Raw genomic sequence first — 10,424 nt, forward strand, 5'->3', positions numbered from 1 at the left:
AAAAGCACTTCTTTGGGAAGAAAAGTACAAAAAGCAGACCAGCTGTCTGGTCTGGTCTAAAGGGAAGTTTCTATAGTAACATGTGAGAGAAAAGCATTTTAATGTAAATACCCCCAGAACTATCAAGTCAGTTCACTGAGGGAATTTTTGACCTTTTAAACTTATGCTGAAATTACAATGATCAAAAATTTTTATATTAATAATAAATGAAGGAAATGGAGAGAAAAGAAGAGAACAAGATGAAAAAAGAAAAGACATGTGTGTTTACTGGTGCAGGGCATCACAGATAACGATATTATAGTTACTGCCTGAAACGGAAATATTCTCCATTCCCGTGTTGTCAAGTAATATCTCAGTTTAAAACAAAGTTCTTTTTGTTGTTGTTTTTTGGGAAAGAGAAAGTTCATGGCTCTTAAACAGACATATTTGAGGTGAAATAGTGCACAGAGCACAGGCTGTTCCGGTAACTTGCTAGCAATTTCCTCTGAAATCATTCTGAGAATGTTACAGCTGCCTTTGGAAAATTATGAGTGAAATAATTTCCTACCCAGGTGTTTCAATGAACACAGGCACGGCAAGGCTGACAGGTGAAACAGAAAAACTCAGAGGATTAGAAGCTTCAGGTGCTGTATTTGCTAATTATGAAGGCAATGCTGGGGAGGAAGAAAAGAGGAGAGAATCTTGAGGAATCAAATGAGAGTGATGCTAGTGTCCATTTGCTAAGGGAGACACATTTCCCTCTACCTGTACTTTCTATGTGGTCTATGGGGCAAGGTGAGAAGTGAGGGTAATCCAGAATTCAGCCCCCTCTCCCCTGAGGGGAGTGGTTTAGTGGGGAGTAGGGATGACTCTTAAACCAGGGAGAAAGCTTCTCTCTATAGTAGACACCATTGGACAATTTCCTTGTTTCCCTCCTGTTCATTCATAAAAAGCAAATTTTTTTTTCTCATTTTAAGGGGGAAAAAGAGAGGGTGGGGACAGGAACTCAGCTCCTCCAGGATAAAGGACTAAATGAAAAATATAAAAGCCCAAATTGTAAATCCTGGAGAAATGAAGCTAGTGGGGTGGAGCGGGGGAGGAGAGGACTGTAGTGGTGGAAAGGTAAGTTGCTTTGCTATGCGCCTTGACTTAAAAGAAAAACAAACAAACAAACAAACAACAAACATCTTCCAGGATTTCCCTAGACGGGGCCTTATGCGGGATCAGTGCGCCTCTCACCTAGCCCGGGGAAGGCAGGGGCTCCCCAGGAGATATTTCAAATAATCTGGGTCTTCACGGATAATCAGTGGCCAAAGCCCCTCCACCCACCGTAACCAAGGCAACAGGAGGCAGGGGCTGCGATTGGTTGCCTGGTAACCATGCTAGTGCCTGAAGTCCTGTCCGTTCTCTTCCTCCTCCACCTCCGTTTGCCCTTTTGTGATAGCGTCTCTCCCTCCGCGGTTCCCTTTCTTGGCCAAACAATCATCTTTGCTCCTCATACAAAGGTCACTTTGGGCTCCTTTGGGTAAAAACCGCGTACCTTGATGTTCTTTTTGGACAGATTTCATCCACGAGTGTTGAGACCTAGATAAAATGTGCTTCTTACCTCGGCTTCAATATCTTCTCCCTCCACCCCACTCTTTCCCTTTCACTCATTCTCATTAAGGCGTACAGAGAGCGCGGGGAGGAAGGAAGGAAGGGAAAAAAGAAGGGGGATAGAGCGAGAGGGAGCGCGGGGGAAAGCAGGATTTAAATGTGGCGATTTTTCACGGAACACCAGAGCCTGGGGCTCGCAGTAGATCCTCTGTCCCGCTTGCCCCTTTGCTCACCGCCTGCAATCGTTTCTCTGCTCCCAGCACCATTGCCTGCATTTGGCGCCAAGTTTTTCCACTGGTCGTAGCCAGGGCGAGAGAGAATGCTCTCCTAGAATCCCACACCTAAATCCCTGGAGAAATGAGGAAGATGAATGCCGCCTTCTTCCATGAACCTGTGTTACTTCCCGAGCTCCTCCGCGTGGGGTCTGAGGGGCAGCGAGCGCAAGCGGCGTGGGGCTGGGAGGCCGAGCCGCGCGCAGGCACAGACCATTGGCACCCTAGGGTCGGGGCGCTGTCCAGCCTCTGGTGCTGAAGCCGGAGGCTCGGATTTGCTGGGGGAGGGGCTCCAGGGACATTTAGCAGCCTGATTCTGAGCCAGCTCCAAGCGGGTAGCAACTCGAAGGAGAGGCGCTTGGTCCGCCGAGTGGAAAGGCTATACACTAGGAAGCAACCGCATTAGACACTCTCTTTCAGCAGATAGGGCTCCCCCAGGGCGCAATTCCCCGCGCCTCTCATTCCCCCTCCAGGAATTATTTGCCGCAATTGCGGTGGGTAGGAAGAAGGGCCCTTTGCACTGGGGCGATTACCTAGTGGTCTCCTGGTACTTTTCACATTTTTTCCTGCGGCTCTGGGCTCTCTGGGTGCTGTCCGGCAGAGTCCCCGGACTCCTGGCGCTCCGATCTGGTGGCAGGCAAAGCAAAGAGGAGAGGCTTGGAAAGCAGAACCCAGCTGCTCTTCTGCATGCAACAAGTCAGCTGCATCTAGAATCAGGGGCGAGAATCGCGGGAGGAGCGGCGGCGGCGGGCTTGGGGGGGCTGGGTTGCGAGAGCCGGCTACCGCGAGGCTGTGGGACCCTCTTTCTCCTACTGGGCGCGGGACCGAGCGAAACAAACTGCAAGCCGGGTTTCCGCGTCGCCCCGGGCGGGTACTGGAACGAGACGCCCCCACACCTCTAGCCCGCCCAGCATCCCCTAGGAGCGCTGACCTGCTGGGCTCCAGAGTCGCTTTCCGTCCTCTTCATTTTGGCATGGCACATTTGGCGGGTGCCAAGCCTGGCCGCTCGCTTCCCCGGCCCTCCAGAGCAGCCTCAGGCTTAGCTTCCCGACGATCAGCTCCAGTCGGCTGCTCCTCCAGTCCCAAGCCCTTGACCTGGAGGAGAGAACTGGACGGGGGACCTTGGCTGGGATTTTACCTGGCATGGGTCGCCACGGCTAGGGAGGAAGACCACTTGCTCTCCGCTTCTTTCTGGAAGAAAGCCCCTCACAACCCAGCTGCCGGCACTTTGCGTGCCCCCAAGAGCCGCAGGGCAAGCAGCAGCGCAGTGCGGGGGAGGTGATGGGTTTGAGGAAGCTGTTTGTGAAGTGCCCCTTGAATACTTGCCTCTCTGAGGCCGTCAGTCCTGGCCGGGTCCGTAGTCCTGGCATGGTGCCCCGGGTGCAAACACAGTCGCCGCGGCTGCCGGGCCAGGGGAGAACAGCTGTTTTAAAGCCGAGACCAACCCACGGGTGGCCTGTCAGGGCCAAGGATGTTCATGACGTCATCCTGAAGGCGAGCGGAGAAAGCGAGTGCGTGTGTGTGTGTGTGTGTGTGTGTGTGGAGGGAGGGGGGAGTCGCGCTTCACATCAAATGTCCCCTGTGGCCATGGCAACAGCTTTGGGGGAGGGGGTGCCAGTCCTCAGGCCAGCAGTGGGCAGCCTGCCACTCCTGCCGAGGTCCAGCGCTCCGCTGGGGTAAGGTCTGGCATTAGTGCTGAATCCAGTTGTGCCCGGACCAGAGGAGGTACCAAAGCCAGTCCTGTCCCCTGCCCGGGCTGGTCATAGAGGGTGGGTGGCTGCCTGGTCCCAGAGAAGAGGCTGGGGGCACTGCAGGCGTCCGGAGGCAATTAAGAGAAACCTTCATTTTCACAGGGCCATTTTCTATTCTTCCACCACCCCACCTGAGCAGGTCAGACCCGGTTCACCTGACAGCTCACAGACGTGTTCTCACTCACTCTCGACCGACGCATGCTGGAGCAGAGCACACCCAGGCAGCACCCACCTGCCCGGTTCCTCGCCTGCATACACGACAAACTGAGGCTTCAAAGCACCGTGAGAGCTTCAGAAAATGACACACCCATCACGGTTCCAGTGTGCATCTAGGGGGCGCACACTGGTGACCAGCGAACCAGACGGGACACAAAAAAAATGTTCCCACAGTATTTTAAAAATTTGAAGTACTTGTCAAAAAGATTGGAAGAGTTCACAGAGAAATCTGGGTTTTCCGTCTCTCTCTCCCTCTCTCTAAAACGATATCCTTGTCATGCCCTTTCCATGTCTCTTGGATAGGGGCTGGCATTCTGCATGTAGTGAGAAGCCCTGATCAGTGTACACAGGACTGGGGTCCAGGCAAAAGTAGGCCCTCTTCTCCTTTTCGTCAATATCACCAAGTCCATTTATCATCAGTCTTATCCTTTTACGCTTTTTTCCTATAGTAAAGAGGAAAGTGTGGCCAAGAGCAGTGACTCACGCCTGTAATCCAGGCACTTTGAGAGGTAAAGGTGGGAAGATCACTTGAGTTCAGGAGTTTGAGACCAGCCTAGGTAACACAGTGAGATCCTCGTCTCCAAAAAAAAGAAAGAAAGGAAGAAAGAAAGAAAGAGGAAAGCAAAACTGCTTTTTGTCTCTGGCTTGTTCCCTGCAGGCCCAGCCCTGGACGGACACACAAGCATTTGTGCTGCCCACCATCCAGCCAACACAGGCAGCAGGATATTTCCTTCTAGTCAGACTGGTGAGTTTTTGTTTTGTTTTTTGTTTTTCATTTTCACATTTCAAAATATGCAAGTATTTGAGAAACATTTTTAAAAATCATATTTTTCATTTATCACTCAGATATTTGATCACATGGAACTTTCTTTACATTTTTTAAATGTAAGGAATAATATCTTATTCATAAATACGTGGAAAAATAAAAGAAGAAAACATTTTAATTACTCTCAGACTCACCCATTCTTATGTAAACGTAACACTGTTTTGCATTTTCTGGTTGGCAGTCTGCATACAGCTGTAAAATACATTCTTGTGAATGCAATGAGCCAACCAACATACAAGTAAAAAGCACCACCAACAGGGTCATATAGTTGTGTCTTATGCATACTCTCTCACACAGTCACATTTACCAGTTCATTCATTAAATGTGCATTTTGAATATTGTACATGCAACAATATGGAAGAGGGATTATCTTTTTTTTTTTTTTTGAGACGGAGTCTTGCTCTGTCGCCCAGGCTGGAGTGCAGTGGCCCGATCTTGGCTCACTGCAAGCTCTGCCTCCCAGGTTCATGCGATTCCCCTGCCTCAGCCTCCCGAGTAGCTGGGACTACAGGCACCCGCCACCATGCCCGGCTAATTTTTTGTATTTTTAGTAGAGACGGGGTTTCACCATGTTAGCCAGGATGGTCTCAATCTCCTGATTTTGTGATCCACCCGCCTCGGCCTCCCAAAAGTGCTGGGATTACAGGCATGAGCCACCATGCTCGGCCAGAAGTGGGGTGTCTTCTTTCTCCATTATTAGTAGACTTCCCCCTAAGGAAAAACAGGTTCTTATTTATAATGCACTTGCTCTCTTAGCCAAGCGTCTGAAAAATTTTGGTTGAAAGCCAAGGTAACTTTGTACTAGATCAACTCCAAATCTTGGCCAACATTGATTGTTTTTAGCCTATTCAGAAAATATTGTGGCAGAGAAAAGATTCTGCATTTATCTCTTGCTGAAAATCTGTTTGGTCTTTGACCTGATTGGCTCCTTAACACAGGACATTTTTCTTTTTTCTTTTTTTTTTTTTTTGAGGCGGAGTCTCGCTCTGTCGCCCGGATTGGAGTGCAGTGGCCAGATCTCAGCTCACTGCAAGCTCCGCCTCCCGGGTTTACGCCATTCTCCTGCCTCAGCCTCCGGAGTAGCTGGGACTACAGGCGCCCGCCACCTCGTCCGGCTAGTTTTTGTATTTTTAGTAGAGACGGGGTTTCACCGTGTTAGCCAGGATGGTCTCGATCTCCTGACCTCGTGATCCGCCCGTCTCGGCCTCCCAAAGTGCTGGGATTACAGGCTTGAGCCACCGCGCCCGGCCACACAGGACATTTTTCTTGCAACTGTTCCATTTGTGAATCTTAGAGCTCTAGGCCGTAGAGGGAGTGTAAGTAATACTATTAGTGCTCCATTCATTATCTCTATAAAGCACTTTAATTTTTCACTGAGTATTTTACATGATGTATCTCACTTGATTCTAGAAGCTGACCATTTTATAGATAAAGAAGCAGAGCTCAGACTGTTTAATTCACCTTGAGTTCCCAGTGCTCCTTCTGCTGGAAAGACCCACTGTCTCCCTTATATGAGTCATCAAAATTATTTGGTAAATAGTTAAGACAGTTAGCTGGGTGCGGTGGTGTGCACCTGCAGTCCTAGCTACTCAGAATGCTGAGGTGGGAGGATCACTTGGGCCAAGGAGTTCAAGGCTGTAGTGAGCTATGATTGCACCACTGCACTCTAGCCTGGGCAACAAGAACTTGTCTCTTAACACACACACATACACACACACACAAACACACACACACAAACCGAAAACAAAAAATAAACAGTTAAACAGAACATTTTATAAAAGTGAAAAGCCAACATACACAAACATTTGGAATTCTTATGCTTTATTTAAAATAGAAATGTAAATTATAAAATGTGGGGTACCATTTTCCACATACTGAATTGACAAAAAAATGTAAAAACCTACTTCCCAATGTTGGAGAGGGTATGGTGAAATAAGTGCTCATACCTATGGAGGTTTCAAGTTGGTTAAATTCACTGGAAAGCAATTTTGCAAGTTGTATCAAGGGTCATAGTGACCAGCCTGGGCAATATAGCAGGACCCTGTCTCCACAAAAAAAAAAAGTCATAAACACAAACACTTTCACACCCTTTGGACCAGTTCTTCTTTGGGGTATCTTAATAAAATAATCTTGGCCTGGTGCGGTGGCTCATGCCTGTAATCCCAGCACTTTAGAAGGCCAAGACAGATGGATCACCTGAGGTCAGGAGTTCAAGATCAGCCTGACCAACAAGGAGAAACCACATCTCTACTAAAAATACAAAATTAGCAGGGCGTGGTGGCGCATGCCTGTAATACCAGCTACTTGGGAGGCTGAGGCAGAAGAATCACTTGAAACCGAGAGGCAGAGGTTGCAGTGAGCCTAGATGGCGCCATTACACTCCAGCGTGGGCAACAAGAGCGAAACTCTGTCTTTTTTTTTTTTTTTTTTTTTTTTGAGACGGAGTCTCACTCTGTCGCCCAGGCTGGAGTGCAGTGGCCGGATCTCAGCTCACTGCAAGCTCCGCCTCCCGGGTTTACGCCATTCTCCTGCCTCAGCCTCCGGAGTAGCTGGGACTACAGGCGCCCGCCACCTCGCCCGGCTAGATTTTTGTATTTTTTAGTAGAGACGGGGTTTCACCGTGTTAGCCAGGATGGTCTCGATCTCTTGATCTCGTGATCCACCCGTCTCGGCCTCCCAAAGTGCTGGGATTACAGGCTTGAGCCACCGCGCCCGGCCTGAAACTCTGTCTTAAATAAATAAATAACATAATCTTTAATACAGAAAATGCTAGACACATAAAGGTGTCCATTGTCACATTAATATTTTTTAAAATGGAAGCAACGTAATATCGAACTCTAAAATTAATGCTTATGCTGAAATATGAGCCAAGAAAGTACTCATAATGTTAAGGAAGGAAATTAGCAGAACGTAGAACTGTCTTTACAGATGTCATTAAAGTAAGGGCTTTAGAAAGCATACACACAGAAAAAATAGAACAGAAGTACATCAAAGTATGATAAAGTTTCTGTTAAAGAGATCACAGGTGACTTTTAAATGTTTTCTTTTTAACATGTTTTCCAAATTTTCTGAAACATGATTAGGTAGTTTCTATAATTAAAATATAGTATGATACAAATATGGGAGTAGATGGTATTTATTAGGCATCTATTCCTTATTTGGCACTGTTCCAGATGGGCATAATCAGGGCAGGTGTGGAGACTGGGTTTCAGACCTGTGCAGGTTGCTGCAGATCTTGCCTGGGGTATTAGGTGACCATGAGAGAGTTTGACCTTATCTGTAAAGAGCTGATAAGTGGCATTTGGTTTTTACTCGACTCAGATACATCATCAGCCCAGCTGCCCTTGTTCTCCTCCTCAATAAGCTTGCTTCTGTTCCTGATATCTACTTTCTGACCACTTCCTTCTACACATCAAATAATAATGTAAACAATAAAAATAATTCTTTTACATTTTTAATAGCACTTCACATTTTTCAATGCTCTCCAACACAATGTTTTACATAACTTTATAGCAACTACTACCAAAAAATCCCCATTTAAATTTAATTATCACAACTCTGTGAAATAGGTGTTATTTTCTCCAGGTTTGTTTATTCTCTGTTTAGGTGCTGTGCCAGAAGCCACACAGCTGATAAGTGGTGGATCCATCTTGAATTTGACTTCTAGACACTCCCTTTCATAAGACAGTGGGAATTTAATCATGGATAACAATTCTTCTTTGGATTAGAACTTAATTGGAGGACAGATTGGCAGCTCAGCTAACCTTACTGCCATCACCATTAGCCAAATAAAGATAAACCTGTACACTACCAGTTTCCTCAATATTCTCATGCATTCATTTCTTGGAATTGACAAACCATGGACCAGATGTCAAAAGATTCTGTGAGGGTCAGGCATCTTGGAGACGTTACTGAGTTTCTAGATGGGTTGACATTTTAAAATGAAGCTTTTCTGGAAAGGAGATTGGATTACAGGTGCTAAGAAACTTGTTTGCTATGGATGGCTAAGGAGGCACCTGTCTTGTGCCAACAACCACACACCTCAAATGTGGAATTAGAGAACAGTGCAATGAATGAAGTCATCACACTCACTTCCCACATGATTGGGCATTCTAAGGAACTTTGGATCTCTCATCTTTCATCCCAATTGTGTCGCAAATATTTCTAAACATTTACCAGATTACGAAGAGAGCTTTAAAATTTAATTTCAGGGACTAACCAAGCACCTAATGGATTTTGTCATATCTGAAGACCAGAGAAGGCTGTTCTTTAAAAAGAAAACATAATTTTGGCAATAGTGACACCAGTTCAGAAAGAAGTTCTTTTAGGATTTTGACTCTACTTACCTCTAGGAAATTAAAATTCAATAATAGAGAATTATAAATATCTTTGAGTCTTGGTTCCTGGGATACTTTTAATGGCCAAAGTAACCCGGGCAATTCTAAAAGTAACACAGAGCTATTCTTAAATAATATAATCATCTTAAGAAATGATAAATTCATAATTTGCTCCAACTGTGAAAAACTGTGCACATTAGGTGATCAGGAGATTTTTTAAAGTCTCTCTTAAAATTTTCCATTGAAAGTAGAGATTTTTAGACATTTAAAAATCCAGCTATACCCCAATTGGGAAAGATATACATAGTTAAATGGACACAGACCTTGAACGTCAAGAGTTAAGAAAAAAAATTCTAGACATTACTACCCCAAACCAACCTTGTATAATAACTAATGTAGAATTTAAAGTGAAAAGCATTAAATAGGAACATGTTATAATGATATTAATGATAAAGAGAGTATTGGCCAGGAAGGTATAACAATTCTGAGCCTGAATACATCAAACAACACAGCATCAAAATATAAAAAACAAGGCTGGGTGCAATGCCTTGTATCTATAATTTCAACACTTTGGAAGACTGAGGTGGGAGGATTGCTTGAGGCCAGGAGTTCAAAACCAGCCTGGGCAACATAGTGAGACCCCATCTCTACAGAAAGAAAGAAAGAAAGAAAGAAAGAAAGAAAGAAAGAAAGAAAGAAAGAAAGAAAGAAAGAGAAAAAGAAAAAAAGGCAGGTTTGTATAGAGAAATAAATCAAAACCACCTACAATTAATTATATTGAGATATTTTAGTACCCCTATATCAGAAACTGACAGATGAAGCATTAAGATATTTCAAGTATTCGTATGAATATAGACAATTTTAACTATACGATCAGTAAATTGATTCCCCATCCCTCTATTTGTGTGTGCATGTGTGTGTAGCTGCACTCAACAAATAAAGAACACATATCCTTTTCAGGCACACATGGAATATTTGTAAAAATTGTTAAATACTACTTCATAAAGAAAATCTCAAAAAATACCGTAGAATCAATATGATTTAGATAAAATCAGAAATCAATATTAAAAGCATAACTCAAGACGGAAAATATAAGCAAAGGTACATCAGTGTTGTGTGGGAAACAAAAAAAATAAAAATTAAATTAAAAATATAACCAAAGGAACCCATATATTTGAAAGCTAAAATAAAAATCACAAACAAAACAAAGAAATGACTAAGGAAAAACTAACAAACAAAATAAAACCCCACCTTTCTAAATACTTAAGAATAAAACAAAATTTAAAATGGAAATTTAAAAATAGTTCAAACTAAAAAAACAATGAGAAGAGAGAATCGCTTGAGGCCAGGAGTTCAAGACCAGCCTGGGGAACATAGTGATACCCCTCCATATCTGAAAGAAGGAAGGAAGGAGGGAGGGAAGGAGAGATGGGAAGGGAAGGGGGAG

General features: G+C 44.8%; 1 long non-coding RNA gene across 1 annotated transcript in view; it reads left to right on the top strand.

Annotated features, from left to right (window-relative positions):
• Positions 1-2,824: 2,824 nt before the first annotated feature.
• Positions 2,825-10,424, top strand: part of LOC105516224 — an 18,746-nt gene continuing 11,146 nt past the window's right edge. Inside the window, exons 1-2 of the long non-coding RNA XR_001002452.1 lie at positions 2,825-3,070; positions 4,473-4,559. This is a non-coding gene — a long non-coding RNA (uncharacterized LOC105516224). The remainder of the gene's footprint in view (positions 3,071-4,472; positions 4,560-10,424) is intronic.

This window comes from Colobus angolensis, unplaced genomic scaffold (genome assembly GCF_000951035.1).
Source record: "Colobus angolensis palliatus isolate OR3802 unplaced genomic scaffold, Cang.pa_1.0 Scaffold278, whole genome shotgun sequence".
NCBI lineage: Eukaryota > Metazoa > Chordata > Mammalia > Primates > Cercopithecidae > Colobus > Colobus angolensis.